Raw genomic sequence first — 17,789 nt, forward strand, 5'->3', positions numbered from 1 at the left:
GGGGCGCCTCTAATAACTTTATCGTTCCTGAGCATGGCTAAAAGGGGCTCCATTGCGCAAATAAATAGTAGGGGAGACAATGGGCACCCTTGCTTGACTCCAGATAAAAGAGGAACACCACTAGTTAAAAATCCATTTATAGAAATCTCACTAAAACAGGACCGATATAAAAGCATAACACGACTTATAATAAAATCAGGCACCGCCATTTTTTTAAGCACCATAAAAAGGAACTCATGGGACACTCTATCAAAGGCCTTTTCAAAATCAAGGGATAAAATAGCAAGGTTTTGGCCTCGATCTTTAAAATACCAAATAACATCTCTTAAAATATTAAGGGACTCAGTGATAGATCTACCAGGTACCCCACAGACCTGATTTGGGTGGATTAATTTACTGATAAAAGGTTTAAAACGGACCGCTATCAGTTTGGCTAAAATTTTATAATCTACATTTAAAAGCGTAATCGGGCGCCAATTTTTGAGCTGGTCCTTTCCACCCTTATTTTTAAAAATTAGGGACACAATCCCCCTTCTCCAAGAAGGGGGCAGCTCTTCTACAATAAAAGCCTCTTTATATAATAAAATCATATCCTCTTTTAAAACATCCCAAAAAGTTAGATAAAATTCAATAGGCAACCCATCCTCCCCAGGGGCCTTTCCCGCTGAAAAACTTTTAAAAACAAATAAAAGTTCCTCCAAATTAAGATCCCGGGATAAAACCTCCTGGTCCAAAGTATCTAACTTAAAATCAAGGGAGTTAAGAGCATGATTTAAAAAGGATTCATCAATGGCTTTTTTACTAAAAAGGAGTTGGTAAAAATTAAAAGCTGCCTTTAACATTCCTCCCACGGAAGTCTCCCCTTCTAGGTTTAAAATAGCGTCTCTTTTGTCGTTTACCTTTTTAAAAAAGAATCGGGAGCACTTCTCGTCTTCTTCTAGATGCTTCACGTGGGAGTTAAAAATTATTTGTTTACCTTTATCATCAAGACATTTTTTTATTTCAGCTTTTAAGTTTAAAATATCAGAATCCACATCAAACCCAACATCCTTCAATTTAAAAAGCACATGTAGACGCTTATTAAGAACATAAAACCACTGTTTCTTTTCTCTGGCTTTCTTCCTACCTGCTCGGATAAAAAATAATTTAATTTTTGGTTTAATGCCCTCCCACCAGTGCAGCATGGTCCCGTGGGGTTTTCTCTGTAATTGCCAGCACTGGTAGGTCCGCACAAACTCATTTTTAATTTCAGGGTCCTCCAGGAGCGTGGCGTTCAACCTCCAGAGGCCCTTACTTACTTTTTGCTCTCCCTCCAGCTCCAGAGACACATTTAGGAGTTTATGATCTGAAAAGATGTTATTTAAAAGCATGCATTTTTGAGGGGTAAAATCATGGGAGGCAAAAAAAAAATCGATTCTGGAGCTCACTCTTCCATTAGACCATGTGGCGCCTGCGTCTCCTGGCAAGAGATCCTTCCAGCAATCGCGTAATTTAAAATCATCAATAAAATTTTTGAGCAGGTAGGTAGTGTGGTCTTTCCTATTTGCATCACCCCCCTGCCGGCACTCTCCTTCTCTTATGCAGTTAAAATCACCCCCTACCAGCAGGGGGGCAGACCCAACACAAAACAGTGGTAAAATATTAAAAAGTTCTGCCCGCTCCTGTTTGTCAGGAGGGGCATACACATTTAAAATACGAATTAAAAGTCCATTAATGTGCAGGTGGGTTAAAACAGCTCTGCCGGGCATAATCTCAATCACATTTTGTATAGAAATAAAATGGCCACGGCAGAGTAATCCCACACCTGTAGAACGACAGTCATTGGCTCCAGACCACACCGAAGGGCCCAGCTTCCAATCTTGTTTTAGATCCATATAGTCCATGCTGTTAGGGATTCCACACTCCTGCAGTAGGCAAAAATCAAAGTCCATAGTCTCAAGGTAAGAAAACAAAGCAGCCCTGCGAACAGGGCTCTTTAGGGACCTCACATTCAGTGAGGAGAATTTTAGGGTACTACAAGGCATAGTTTATGGAGAGTCAGTGTCCACTTCTGAGGAGCCCGACTCCGATATACTCTGGGAGTCAGGCTGCCCCGCATCCGGGGACGCGAACTCCACGATGTTCACAGGGTCAGAGCCGGACAGATGTTTCGACCCGACCCTTCCCCTGAATTCGCTTTCGTCCGAACTGCGGCATAACGTTTTCCTCTTTATTGTAGACACCTCCTCCTCTCTTGACCTCTTCCCCGTACTGGATAAATCCATCGTCGTCTCGTCCTCGTCCTCCTCACTCGACGTCACCTCGGTCTCCTGGCTGATGTCATCTCCGTCACGATCTCCGGCCACTGCTACCTCAGGTGCGGCTACAGGTTCCTCCGGATCGCTGGTCGTCTTGGGTTGCTCAGGAGCCTGTGAGGTCCCTTCCTTCTTCCTTATCATTCCGCCTACTGCATCTAAAGCCGTCAGCATCCGACCCTCTATTGGCGTGACAAGAGGGACCGACTCTAGCTGCCCGGCCGATCGGCGGCGGCTGGTGCTTGGGGTATCCCGCAAGGAGCCCCTACGTCTGGACTCCTTATTTGGCTCTTCACCAGCCGCCGTCTCTGCCCAGTCCCCTTTTGTGGGTATCGAGGACCGGCGAGACTTTTTGCCGACCGGCTCCGGGTTGGAGCTTGGGGCCTTCATTACAGAGCTAGAACAGCCCTGCTCGGCCCCCTTGGAATCCCTAGGACCACCCTCCACACGTGGCCCGGAGGGTATTGGCCCTGACCCTTCGGTGGGTCCCGGGGCATTACCAGCAGTGCCCGCACCTGTTGCAGGCTGCTGCCCTGGCCCCGGTCGGGGTGGCCCAGGTTTGGGTTCACCCCTCAATGACTGCGTTCTCTTTGGACATTCTTTGTACATGTGTCCTGTCTCCCCGCACAGGTTACACATGGTGCTGGAACTGCATTTGGAGGCCACGTGCCCAAGGCCTCCACATTTATTACAGCGTATGACATGACCCTCACTGCATGCGTCTTTCGTATGTCCATACGACTGGCAGTTCCAGCAGAACCGAGGCATCTGGGGGTAAAAGAGATATCCCCGGTTCCTCCCAATGGCAAAGTTGGCTGGCGGATGTATAAAGCCTCGTATGCCATTTGGGTCTTGGAAGAATTTCACAAAATACTTCCGCTTTCCATTCCAGAAGCCTTCCGCATTTTTAACTTCATGGCTGAAGTGGATTTCTCGACAGTATCGCCCAAGAAAGATCTCAATGTCCCTGGCAGGGACAAACGGGCTGTGCATCACCACGACAAGTGGAATAGATTCCTCCCCGTAGAGGAATGCGAAATAGAGCCCGTCCAGGCGCTCTTCTGTCTGGTCCGCACCAGACAGGGCTGCACAGATGGTGTCGCAGCAGGCCGCGGTACAAAAGGAGATGGTATATCGTCCGCGGCCTTCCTGGTCATTAAGACACAGGATGTTCTCCCGTCTGAGGCCGAAGAAGCCAAGCAGGATTTCCCCTACTATGAACTTCAGGTTCTTCCGCTGGCGATGTTTCTCCTCGACCTCAATCCGGATAGATTGTCGCAACTGGGTTTCCCCAGTCACGAATCCGTACGCAAACGGCATTTTCAGCTTGTCCCGACAAGGATTCGCCCTTCTAGGCCGTCCGGCGCAAGCCGTCCGCCTAGTGATCCCTTCTCGTTGCCTGAGGACTAGTCCGACTACCCAATAGCTGCAGGGGGGTGAAGTCAAGGCGATAAACCTGTGACGATCCCCCCAGGCCAAGTAGCCGGGTACCCCAGGCACCTTCTGACAAAACCTCCTGTATAAATACACTTGGTCTTAGCCAAAAGGCCGAGAAGCGATAACCCGAGCGGCCCTTGCCTTGCCCGAGCCTGTCCCATACTGCTGTTCACCCCTTGCAGCGATTGATTCAGCCTACTCCTAGGCAATTCCATGGGGCCCTGCAGGCTCACACACATTTACAGCTACTAAGCGGGAGGGAGGTGAATAAAGGCCGGAGAGGAAGCCAGACAGGATTTGCTTCTTTTGCTTGCACCACAATGCAGTGCTGAAAGAGGAGGAATCTACATAAAAACGCCTTCCTGGCAACGCCCAAATGCCCTGCTGCCATGCAGATAAACACTGGCAGCGGCAGCCAGTGCATGCCCACAGCCACCCCTTGTTCCTTCACACCTTGTATCAGCTTTAATCCAGTCCAGTCCGGTGCTGCCTGCTGAGCAGCACTGACCAACACTGCCTGGGCCCAGGCTTTTATCTATCTCTGAGGCAGGCCCCATTATGATGTCAGAAAGCTGGCTCTGGAATCCTGAGGGCTCCACTATGACACGTGCAAAGTTCCGTCTGAACTTTATATAAGACGGTGCGGCTCAGTCAGTCACTCAGTGTTGCCTGAGAGGGCAACACTGCAACAGCCGGCCGCCAGGCTGTCTTTTTTTTGCACATTTATTTGCCTCCAGGAGGCCACAAGAGGGAGACAAGGGACTGCAAAATGGAAAATAAGCATCCACCAACTTTACAGACAACTTCTCCTTGCTCCTACAACCTCCATCCTTGCACAGTTTGTTATTCTTCCAGGTAACAAAGTAACAAATCCAAATTGCTGCTCTCTTTGTAGGCAAGCAAGGGTTTGTTGCAACTGCAATTCTTACTTCTTCTTGAAATGTAGGGACGACAGTACATTCCATCACATCCATCTAGTGTACACAGGTAGGTCCATTGTGGCGGGTAGGCGGCTGGCTGCTTTAATGGCTGTTTGCTGTTCCCCTACTCCACTCCACTCCACTATTTGACTGTGGTGCTGCATCAATCAGTGGCTGGCTCAGGTGCAGCTCTTTAACTTACCTAAAAGGGAGGGCGGAGAGAAGACAAGGAAGGTGAATGAGCTGTTCCAATGTGAAATGCCGGAAACACAGAAGACACACACACACACACACACACACACACACACACACACACACACACACACACACACACACACACACACACACACACACACACACACAACAAGAGGTGGCAATGTATTAATTAATTGCATTTAATAAATGAGCTCATTATCACACATGACTGTACAAATGCATTGTCCAACAGGTGTTGAAATAATGGGATTAAAAGGGGAGATCCCATCAGAAAGACAAAAACAATAGCAAACACAAATAGCACTTTTGGAATCTGATTTTAGTCAACACATAAGGGAAGGGTGCACCGGTCCTGGAAATACTGCAATACCAGGTCAATGCGTGGAGTGGACAGAGCAAGCTCTATTTCCATCTCCCTGTTCTAAAAATCCATTTAATATATGGTCCCCAGATAGGGGACGTATCAGATATTAAACTGATAAGAACAGATAAGGTTTCAACAAAATTTTATTGACACATATATATATACAGAGAATACATTTTCATAAAATAAAATTCAGTAATAAAATGCTTGTTGTACATTTCAAAAAATAATTTTTGTGTAATTCAATTCTGTAATAAATTATATGTTTGTACATTTTTCTTTAATAAAATTCAGTAACAAAATGTTTTTTAATTCATTTCATTAAAACCTTTTTGTAAAATAACTTCAGTAATAAAATGTTTATTTTTAATACATTTCATTAAAATGATAAAAACAATAAATTTTTAACGAGAAGAAGGTTTCTTTAAAAATCTGACAATGGCAGGATAAAACAAGCAGTAAAATCACAATTACAAATACATAAATTATTTACATGGTAATCGTGTTCCACAGAGACAGACACCACATGGATGCCGCTTCTTTTGCTCCTAGATTTTTTTTGTCTCTGAGGTAGTATACATACAGCTCACTTAACGCAATCTTGACACAGTCTGTAATGTCAATAAAATCACGTTTAAAAAGAAGAATGTTCCTAACCTTCCAGATGGCATTTTTAAAACAATTAATAATCATCCAGCAGATCATCTGCTGTCTGAATGATGGGCAGGTAAAAAGGCCATAAAAAACGTATTCGTACTTAAAATCTTTAAGACCACAGATCCATTTTAGTAAAAGGCCGGCTTTCCTCCATACCTCCTGTGCATAGTGGCAGTTCCAGAACAAGTGCATTACTGTTTCATCATTTCCGCACCTATCTCGTGGGCACTTGGCTCTCGCCACCAGTCCTCGCCTATGTTGGAATGCACGTGTAGGGAGGCACTGGTGGACGATTGCCCAGGCAAGGTCCTTATGCACATTTGCAAGATATTTCCCGTACACATTTCGCCACACTTGCTTGGACCTTGCCTGCGAGAAATTGGACACTGCCACTGTCTCTTCTCCGTGTCTGCACGCCATCGACACCTTTCTCTGGTCCCCCAATATGTCAGGCTCCAATTCTTGGAGGCTCAGGAGCCTAACAGTCTTTTCTAGCACCACATAGTGTTTTGGGGGACACAGAAGCACAGGAGAATTTAGGGAGATACGAGCCCAACGTTTAAAAACCATGCCCGCTGCGTATTTTAAAAAGCAGCTAAAAATGCCATCGGATTTAAACATTTTAAAACAGAAGCAGAAATATTTGATATAAAAAAATGTAAAAAGGTTAGGAACATCTCTCCCGCCATTGTCTTTACCTTTATACATAAAATCACGCTTTAATTTTTCCATCTTGGAGCCCCACAGAAACATAAAACAAATGCGTGTTAGCTTTTTAATATATAAAATGGATGGAGGGAAAACCATGGCCACATAGAGCATTATTGGGATTAAAACCATTTTTATGATTAAAATTTTCCCCTCCATCGTGAGGCTCCTAAGATTCCACATTAAAACCTTCTTCTCTATTTTTGCTATCACTGAGTCCCAGTTAGAGGTCCCATTGTTCGCCTGATTAAAAACAATCCCTAAAATTTTAATCTGGTCCTTCTGCATTCTGACTCCTGGGGTCAGGGAGGAATCCCAGCCTCCTATATTAAAACACTCACATTTATCAATATTAAGTTTAAAACCAGAAGCTTCGCAGAAAAAGGTGGTGTTCCTCAGCGCCCTCCTCATGGATGATGAATCGGGGCACAGAATTGTCACATCATCCATGTAGCTTAATACCTTTACTTGGTTGCCCCTCCCACCAGGTATTGGGGCGCCTCTAATAACTTTATCGTTCCTGAGCATGGCTAAAAGGGGCTCCATTGCGCAAATAAATAGTAGGGGAGACAATGGGCACCCTTGCTTGACTCCAGATAAAAGAGGAACACCACTAGTTAAAAATCCATTTATAGAAATCTCACTAAAACAGGACCGATATAAAAGCATAACACGACTTATAATAAAATCAGGCACCGCCATTTTTTTAAGCACCATAAAAAGGAACTCATGGGACACTCTATCAAAGGCCTTTTCAAAATCAAGGGATAAAATAGCAAGGTTTTGGCCTCGATCTTTAAAATACCAAATAACATCTCTTAAAATATTAAGGGACTCAGTGATAGATCTACCAGGTACCCCACAGACCTGATTTGGGTGGATTAATTTACTGATAAAAGGTTTAAAACGGACCGCTATCAGTTTGGCTAAAATTTTATAATCTACATTTAAAAGCGTAATCGGGCGCCAATTTTTGAGCTGGTCCTTTCCACCCTTATTTTTAAAAATTAGGGACACAATCCCCCTTCTCCAAGAAGGGGGCAGCTCTTCTACAATAAAAGCCTCTTTATATAATAAAATCATATCCTCTTTTAAAACATCCCAAAAAGTTAGATAAAATTCAATAGGCAACCCATCCTCCCCAGGGGCCTTTCCCGCTGAAAAACTTTTAAAAACAAATAAAAGTTCCTCCAAATTAAGATCCCGGGATAAAACCTCCTGGTCCAAAGTATCTAACTTAAAATCAAGGGAGTTAAGAGCATGATTTAAAAAGGATTCATCAATGGCTTTTTTACTAAAAAGGAGTTGGTAAAAATTAAAAGCTGCCTTTAACATTCCTCCCACGGAAGTCTCCCCTTCTAGGTTTAAAATAGCGTCTCTTTTGTCGTTTACCTTTTTAAAAAAGAATCGGGAGCACTTCTCGTCTTCTTCTAGATGCTTCACGTGGGAGTTAAAAATTATTTGTTTACCTTTATCATCAAGACATTTTTTTATTTCAGCTTTTAAGTTTAAAATATCAGAATCCACATCAAACCCAACATCCTTCAATTTAAAAAGCACATGTAGACGCTTATTAAGAACATAAAACCACTGTTTCTTTTCTCTGGCTTTCTTCCTACCTGCTCGGATAAAAAATAATTTAATTTTTGGTTTAATGCCCTCCCACCAGTGCAGCATGGTCCCGTGGGGTTTTCTCTGTAATTGCCAGCACTGGTAGGTCCGCACAAACTCATTTTTAATTTCAGGGTCCTCCAGGAGCGTGGCGTTCAACCTCCAGAGGCCCTTACTTACTTTTTGCTCTCCCTCCAGCTCCAGAGACACATTTAGGAGTTTATGATCTGAAAAGATGTTATTTAAAAGCATGCATTTTTGAGGGGTAAAATCATGGGAGGCAAAAATAAAATCGATTCTGGAGCTCACTCTTCCATTAGACCATGTGGCGCCTGCGTCTCCTGGCAAGAGATCCTTCCAGCAATCGCGTAATTTAAAATCATCAATAAAATTTTTGAGCAGGTAGGTAGTGTGGTCTTTCCTATTTGCATCACCCCCCTGCCGGCACTCTCCTTCTCTTATGCAGTTAAAATCACCCCCTACCAGCAGGGGGGCAGACCCAACACAAAACAGTGGTAAAATATTAAAAAGTTCTGCCCGCTCCTGTTTGTCAGGAGGGGCATACACATTTAAAATACGAATTAAAAGTCCATTAATGTGCAGGTGGGTTAAAACAGCTCTGCCGGGCATAATCTCAATCACATTTTGTATAGAAATAAAATGGCCACGGCAGAGTAATCCCACACCTGTAGAACGACAGTCATTGGCTCCAGACCACACCGAAGGGCCCAGCTTCCAATCTTGTTTTAGATCCATATAGTCCATGCTGTTAGGGATTCCACACTCCTGCAGTAGGCAAAAATCAAAGTCCATAGTCTCAAGGTAAGAAAACAAAGCAGCCCTGCGAACAGGGCTCTTTAGGGACCTCACATTCAGTGAGGAGAATTTTAGGGTACTACAAGGCATAGTTTATGGAGAGTCAGTGTCCACTTCTGAGGAGCCCGACTCCGATATACTCTGGGAGTCAGGCTGCCCCGCATCCGGGGACGCGAACTCCACGATGTTCACAGGGTCAGAGCCGGACAGATGTTTCGACCCGACCCTTCCCCTGAATTCGCTTTCGTCCGAACTGCGGCATAACGTTTTCCTCTTTATTGTAGACACCTCCTCCTCTCTTGACCTCTTCCCCGTACTGGATAAATCCATCGTCGTCTCGTCCTCGTCCTCCTCACTCGACGTCACCTCGGTCTCCTGGCTGATGTCATCTCCGTCACGATCTCCGGCCACTGCTACCTCAGGTGCGGCTACAGGTTCCTCCGGATCGCTGGTCGTCTTGGGTTGCTCAGGAGCCTGTGAGGTCCCTTCCTTCTTCCTTATCATTCCGCCTACTGCATCTAAAGCCGTCAGCATCCGACCCTCTATTGGCGTGACAAGAGGGACCGACTCTAGCTGCCCGGCCGATCGGCGGCGGCTGGTGCTTGGGGTATCCCGCAAGGAGCCCCTACGTCTGGACTCCTTATTTGGCTCTTCACCAGCCGCCGTCTCTGCCCAGTCCCCTTTTGTGGGTATCGAGGACCGGCGAGACTTTTTGCCGACCGGCTCCGGGTTGGAGCTTGGGGCCTTCATTACAGAGCTAGAACAGCCCTGCTCGGCCCCCTTGGAATCCCTAGGACCACCCTCCACACGTGGCCCGGAGGGTATTGGCCCTGACCCTTCGGTGGGTCCCGGGGCATTACCAGCAGTGCCCGCACCTGTTGCAGGCTGCTGCCCTGGCCCCGGTCGGGGTGGCCCAGGTTTGGGTTCACCCCTCAATGACTGCGTTCTCTTTGGACATTCTTTGTACATGTGTCCTGTCTCCCCGCACAGGTTACACATGGTGCTGGAACTGCATTTGGAGGCCACGTGCCCAAGGCCTCCACATTTATTACAGCGTATGACATGACCCTCACTGCATGCGTCTTTCGTATGTCCATACGACTGGCAGTTCCAGCAGAACCGAGGCATCTGGGGGTAAAAGAGATATCCCCGGTTCCTCCCAATGGCAAAGTTGGCTGGCGGATGTATAAAGCCTCGTATGCCATTTGGGTCTTGGAAGAATTTCACAAAATACTTCCGCTTTCCATTCCAGAAGCCTTCCGCATTTTTAACTTCATGGCTGAAGTGGATTTCTCGACAGTATCGCCCAAGAAAGATCTCAATGTCCCTGGCAGGGACAAACGGGCTGTGCATCACCACGACAAGTGGAATAGATTCCTCCCCGTAGAGGAATGCGAAATAGAGCCCGTCCAGGCGCTCTTCTGTCTGGTCCGCACCAGACAGGGCTGCACAGATGGTGTCGCAGCAGGCCGCGGTACAAAAGGAGATGGTATATCGTCCGCGGCCTTCCTGGTCATTAAGACACAGGATGTTCTCCCGTCTGAGGCCGAAGAAGCCAAGCAGGATTTCCCCTACTATGAACTTCAGGTTCTTCCGCTGGCGATGTTTCTCCTCGACCTCAATCCGGATAGATTGTCGCAACTGGGTTTCCCCAGTCACGAATCCGTACGCAAACGGCATTTTCAGCTTGTCCCGACAAGGATTCGCCCTTCTAGGCCGTCCGGCGCAAGCCGTCCGCCTAGTGATCCCTTCTCGTTGCCTGAGGACTAGTCCGACTACCCAATAGCTGCAGGGGGGTGAAGTCAAGGCGATAAACCTGTGACGATCCCCCCAGGCCAAGTAGCCGGGTACCCCAGGCACCTTCTGACAAAACCTCCTGTATAAATACACTTGGTCTTAGCCAAAAGGCCGAGAAGCGATAACCCGAGCGGCCCTTGCCTTGCCCGAGCCTGTCCCATACTGCTGTTCACCCCTTGCAGCGATTGATTCAGCCTACTCCTAGGCAATTCCATGGGGCCCTGCAGGCTCACACACATTTACAGCTACTAAGCGGGAGGGAGGTGAATAAAGGCCGGAGAGGAAGCCAGACAGGATTTGCTTCTTTTGCTTGCACCACAATGCAGTGCTGAAAGAGGAGGAATCTACATAAAAACGCCTTCCTGGCAACGCCCAAATGCCCTGCTGCCATGCAGATAAACACTGGCAGCGGCAGCCAGTGCATGCCCACAGCCACCCCTTGTTCCTTCACACCTTGTATCAGCTTTAATCCAGTCCAGTCCGGTGCTGCCTGCTGAGCAGCACTGACCAACACTGCCTGGGCCCAGGCTTTTATCTATCTCTGAGGCAGGCCCCATTATGATGTCAGAAAGCTGGCTCTGGAATCCTGAGGGCTCCACTATGACACGTGCAAAGTTCCGTCTGAACTTTATATAAGACGGTGCGGCTCAGTCAGTCACTCAGTGTTGCCTGAGAGGGCAACACTGCAACAGCCGGCCGCCAGGCTGTCTTTTTTTTGCACATTTATTTGCCTCCAGGAGGCCACAAGAGGGAGACAAGGGACTGCAAAATGGAAAATAAGCATCCACCAACTTTACAGACAACTTCTCCTTGCTCCTACAACCTCCATCCTTGCACAGTTTGTTATTCTTCCAGGTAACAAAGTAACAAATCCAAATTGCTGCTCTCTTTGTAGGCAAGCAAGGGTTTGTTGCAACTGCAATTCTTACTTCTTCTTGAAATGTAGGGACGACAGTACATTCCATCACATCCATCTAGTGTACACAGGTAGGTCCATTGTGGCGGGTAGGCGGCTGGCTGCTTTAATGGCTGTTTGCTGTTCCCCTACTCCACTCCACTCCACTATTTGACTGTGGTGCTGCATCAATCAGTGGCTGGCTCAGGTGCAGCTCTTTAACTTACCTAAAAGGGAGGGCGGAGAGAAGACAAGGAAGGTGAATGAGCTGTTCCAATGTGAAATGCCGGAAACACAGAAGACACACACACACACACACACACACACACACACACACACACACACACACACACACACACACACACAACAAGAGGTGGCAATGTATTAATTAATTGCATTTAATAAATGAGCTCATTATCACACATGACTGTACAAATGCATTGTCCAACAGGTGTTGAAATAATGGGATTAAAAGGGGAGATCCCATCAGAAAGACAAAAACAATAGCAAACACAAATAGCACTTTTGGAATCTGATTTTAGTCAACACATAAGGGAAGGGTGCACCGGTCCTGGAAATACTGCAATACCAGGTCAATGCGTGGAGTGGACAGAGCAAGCTCTATTTCCATCTCCCTGTTCTAAAAATCCATTTAATATATGGTCCCCAGATAGGGGACGTATCAGATATTAAACTGATAAGAACAGATACTACACTTGATCTTAGCCAAAAGGCCGAGAAGCGATAACCCGAGCGGCCCTTGCCTTGCCCGAGCCTGTCCCATACTGCTGTTCACCCCTTGCAGCGATTGATTCAGCCTACTCCTAGGCAATTCCATGGGGCCCTGCAGGCTCACACACATTTACAGCTACTAAGCGGGAGGGAGGTGAATAAAGGCCGGAGAGGAAGCCAGACAGGATTTGCTTCTTTTGCTTGCACCACAATGCAGTGCTGAAAGAGGAGGAATCTACATAAAAACGCCTTCCTGGCAACGCCCAAATGCCCTGCTGCCATGCAGATAAACACTGGCAGCGGCAGCCAGTGCATGCCCACAGCCACCCCTTGTTCCTTCACACCTTGTATCAGCTTTAATCCAGTCCAGTCCGGTGCTGCCTGCTGAGCAGCACTGACCAACACTGCCTGGGCCCAGGCTTTTATCTATCTCTGAGGCAGGCCCCATTATGATGTCAGAAAGCTGGCTCTGGAATCCTGAGGGCTCCACTATGACACGTGCAAAGTTCCGTCTGAACTTTATATAAGACGGTGCGGCTCAGTCAGTCACTCAGTGTTGCCTGAGAGGGCAACACTGCAACAGCCGGCCGCCAGGCTGTCTTTTTTTTGCACATTTATTTGCCTCCAGGAGGCCACAAGAGGGAGACAAGGGACTGCAAAATGGAAAATAAGCATCCACCAACTTTACAGACAACTTCTCCTTGCTCCTACAACCTCCATCCTTGCACAGTTTGTTATTCTTCCAGGTAACAAAGTAACAAATCCAAATTGCTGCTCTCTTTGTAGGCAAGCAAGGGTTTGTTGCAACTGCAATTCTTACTTCTTCTTGAAATGTAGGGACGACAGTACATTCCATCACATCCATCTAGTGTACACAGGTAGGTCCATTGTGGCGGGTAGGCGGCTGGCTGCTTTAATGGCTGTTTGCTGTTCCCCTACTCCACTCCACTCCACTATTTGACTGTGGTGCTGCATCAATCAGTGGCTGGCTCAGGTGCAGCTCTTTAACTTACCTAAAAGGGAGGGCGGAGAGAAGACAAGGAAGGTGAATGAGCTGTTCCAATGTGAAATGCCGGAAACACAGAAGACACACACACACACACACACACACACACACACACACACACACACACACACACACACACACACACACACACACACACAACAAGAGGTGGCAATGTATTAATTAATTGCATTTAATAAATGAGCTCATTATCACACATGACTGTACAAATGCATTGTCCAACAGGTGTTGAAATAATGGGATTAAAAGGGGAGATCCCATCAGAAAGACAAAAACAATAGCAAACACAAATAGCACTTTTGGAATCTGATTTTAGTCAACACATAAGGGAAGGGTGCACCGGTCCTGGAAATACTGCAATACCAGGTCAATGCGTGGAGTGGACAGAGCAAGCTCTATTTCCATCTCCCTGTTCTAAAAATCCATTTAATATATGGTCCCCAGATAGGGGACGTATCAGATATTAAACTGATAAGAACAGATTTTTTTTTAAGTTGGCTACCCCCTCGCGGGGGTGTCAATGATTTATTACTTAAAATTCAAAAAATATTTACAATGAATTACAGCTTTTTACAATGAATTACAGTAATAAAATCAATTTACATAAAAACACATAAAAGGGGACATGGTGGCAAATTCTTATATATTGGAGTTCCATTCTTTTACAAACCATTTATTTGAAAGGGTGGCATTTCTTTTTTTATCTAATAAATAATAAATGTACATCTCGCTAAAACAAAGACCTAAAACATCGTCAACAGATAAAACATCGTGCTTAAAAATCAGGATGTTCCTGGCCTTCCACAGAGCTTCTTTTACGCAGTTCATCGTCTTCCATGCAATAGTCTTTTGGTTCGCGGTTGGGCATCCAAAGAGTCCATATAAAATCATTTCGTAAGTCAAGTCCTTTAGGTCTGCCATCTTCTTCATTAGAGGGAATATCTTTATCCAAATATGTTTAGTAAAATCGCAAGTCCAAAAAATATGACGCACGGTCTCCTCAGCCTGGCAGCCTTCCCTCGGACAGATGGCAGACCTCGCGAATCCTCTCCTGAATTGGAATGCCCTGCATGGAAGACATTGATGAACGCAGCTCCAGGCCAGGTCCATCTGTGTATTAAAAAGATAAAACACATTAACCATTTTGAAGATAAAAGCACAGCGTTCATTATTAAAATTTTCAATATTAGTGACGACTTCATTTCCTCTTATGTCTTTTATAAGTTTCTTACTGTTTATCATATCATTAAAATTTTTCCCTTTAAAATTAAACAAGGCCACTATTTTCTCTAAAATCACGTAATTTGCTGGTAGATTAAAAGCATAAGGTGAGGTTAAAACAATTTCAAACCACCCCATCCTTCGCATAAAAAACCCAGTATTAAAACGTAGAAAATAAGACCAATGATGTTGTTTAAAAAGAGAATTAAGACAGAAACAAAAGTACTTGATTAAAAGAAACCTATTAAAATCTGGAAAGTCTTTGCCACCCTTTGGTTTGATTTTCATTACCGTCTCACGTTTAAGTTTCTCCATTCTGGAACTCCAAAAGAAGGTAAAACAAGCTTTAGTAATTTTTCTTAATAAAACCGTGGGAGGAGGGAAAACCATGCTTAAGTATAAAAGCAAAGGTAAAATTATCATTTTAATTATTAAAATTTTTCCCTCCATGGTAAGCTTCCTCATGTTCCACATGCATATTTTTTGATTTACCTTCTGCGCCACCATGTCCCAACTGATAAAACCATTGTCGTACCCACTGAAGGAGACACCTAAAATTTTAATATTATCAGACACAGGAACCGGTATATCTCTAAGAGCCATGCTTCCTATGTTTAAAATATGACTCTTGCTGAAGTTTACTTTAAAACCGGAAGCACAGCAATAAAACTCGATTTGCCTAAGGGTTCTCTGAAGCGACAGGGCGTCCCTACATAAAACCGCCACATCATCCATGTACCCCACTGCTTTGGCCTCTACGCCGCCTCCCCCGGGCAGGGGGACTCCACGGATACACTTATCGCGGCGAATTGCGCATAACAGAGGCTCCAATGCACATATAAAAAGCAGTGGGGACAAGGGACACCCCTGCTTCACCCCAGAGTTTAAAAATACGTCCTGTGTCTTAAAACCATTCACTAAAATTTTGCTGGTGCATTCTCTGTAAAAGGCTTTAATAGATAATAAAAATCCTTCAGGTATACCCATACGTTCTAAAACCTTAAAAAGATAAAAATGAGAGACACGGTCGAACGCCTTCTCAAAGTCTATAGATAAAATGGCTAATTTAACTTTTCTAGACCTCGTGTCCTCAATCACGTCTTTTATTAGGTTTAAATTATCCCAGATGCTGCGGCCTGGCACCCCACACACCTGGTCAGAGTGTATAATGTGGGGTATTATGGCTTTTAATCTATTTGCACATATTTTAGCCATAATTTTATAGTCGCTATTTAGAAGGGTTATTGGTCTCCAATTCTTTAAAACTGCGATGTCACCCGTCTTATACAGCAGGGAGACCTCACCCTTCCGCCAGGACTTAGGCAGCATCTTGGAATTAAAAACATCAGAAAAAAGGTTAAAAAGATCCTCTTTTAAAATGTCATAAAATTTTACATAAAACTCACTGGGTATACCGTCCGGTCCGGGAACTTTCCCTGTTTTAAAACTCTTAACAGTTTCTAAAACCTCCTGCTCCGTCAGCTCCTGTAATAAAAAATTCTGGGAGACAGGGTCTAAAACAGTAGTAATCTCCTTCAGTGAGTCACGCATAAAATTATGATCCACAGTCTTAACATTAAAAAGGTCAGTGTAAAACTCATGAACTTTACTTAAAAGACCCTGTACATCTGACACCCCTTCTATATTTTTGATAATTGCCTTTTTGTTATTTATTTTCTTAAAAAAGTACCTGGAGCAGGTCTCGTTCTCCTCCACATGTTGTATTTTTGAACGGAATATAATCTCTTTACCTTTCTGCTCCAGGCACTGGGCTATCTCCTTTTTCAAATTGGTGATGTCATCTTTAACGTCTATGTCATGATCTTGCATTTTGTACAGGGTCTGCAGACGGGTATTGAGAATTTTAAAAAAAGCGTATTTCTCTTTGGCTTTCGCCACGCTTTTCTTAATAAAAAAATCTTTTATTTTCTTTTTCATTTTCTCCCACCATGCACTGATGGGAGTACGTGTGTCTCTTACCCGCCTGCTTTCTTGGTAAAATTCAATAAAATCTGCTAAAACCTGTGGATCGTCTAAAAGGGAAACATTCATCTTCCAGGACTTTTTACATACAATATTATTAAGATCATGCTTTACTTTAAAAGATAAAAGCCTGTGATCTGAAAACACATTGGTTAAAACTTCACAATTAAAAGGCAGTAAATTTTCAGAACAAAAGATAAAATCAATCCTGGAGCTACAGGTGGCGTTGCTCCAGGTAACGCCGGCTTCCTCTGGACTGCTCCTGTTACATTCTTTGTATATGTCTTTTAATTTAAAATCAGTCACGATATCCTTGAGCAGTCCAGAGGTCTTGTCATAGTTCCTACTCGTACTGTTGGTAAGCCGGCGTTCTCCTCTCAGGATACAATTAAAATCACCTGCGAGGATAAAAGGCTCAGATGTGTTGATAAAAAGCGGTAAAATCTCCAGCATCCTCGCTCTTTCGTTCTTTTCTGGTGATCCGTAAAAATTTAAAAACTGCCACTTTACACCATCAATAAAAGCTTTAACCATTAAAATACGTCCTGGTAAGATTTCTTGAATAAAATCAATTAAAACGTTTCCCTTAAAAAGAATGGCGACCCCTGCTGATCTGGACTCGTTGGATCCAGACCAGACGGATGGACCATACTTCCAATCCTTTTTGTAATTTTCATATCTCATTGTATGGGGAATGCCGCACTCCTGCAGGAAAAATACAGAGGCTGCCAGGCAAGATAAAAAATTGAAGAGAGCAACCCTTCTCACTTTTGACTTGGCGCCCCTCACGTTGAGGGAGATTCCCATGAGCTCAGACATCGTGGAGAGTTAAAGCAAAATTCTGATTTTAAAATAATAAATAATAGGCGTACTTAAAATCAGATTGCTCCTCCACCAGCAATACCCGAAACCTCACTTGAACTCATGGCCCCGCCCTCATCCGACTCAACTGAAAAGAGGGACGAGGCAGGAGAAGAACTACTGTCGCTGAGAGCTGAGCCAGCAACACTCACCTCGTACACGGGGAGCCCAGACTCGCACAGCCTCACCTGGGTCTCTCTCGGTTGACCGACTGGGTCCATGTCTGGTGGGTCCCCCAAGGGCCCCGCCTCTC

General features: G+C 45.0%; 1 non-coding gene and 2 pseudogenes across 1 annotated transcript; all 3 read right to left on the reverse strand.

Moving 5' to 3' along the window:
* Positions 1 to 5,203: 5,203 nt before the first annotated feature.
* On the reverse strand, positions 5,204 to 5,378 carry LOC142690578 (U2 spliceosomal RNA; annotated as a pseudogene).
* Positions 5,379 to 12,270: 6,892 nt separating this feature from the next.
* On the reverse strand, positions 12,271 to 12,461 carry LOC142690507 (U2 spliceosomal RNA). The gene has a single exon (XR_012859274.1). It is a non-coding gene; the product is annotated as a U2 spliceosomal RNA (small nuclear RNA).
* A 1,339-nt stretch (positions 12,462 to 13,800) lies between these two features.
* On the reverse strand, positions 13,801 to 14,021 carry LOC142690584 (U2 spliceosomal RNA; annotated as a pseudogene).
* Positions 14,022 to 17,789: the final 3,768 nt, after the last annotated feature.

The sequence above is a fragment of the Rhinoderma darwinii genome (genome assembly GCF_050947455.1).
Source record: "Rhinoderma darwinii isolate aRhiDar2 chromosome 5 unlocalized genomic scaffold, aRhiDar2.hap1 SUPER_5_unloc_34, whole genome shotgun sequence".
In the NCBI taxonomy this organism is placed as follows: Eukaryota; Metazoa; Chordata; class Amphibia; order Anura; family Rhinodermatidae; genus Rhinoderma; species Rhinoderma darwinii.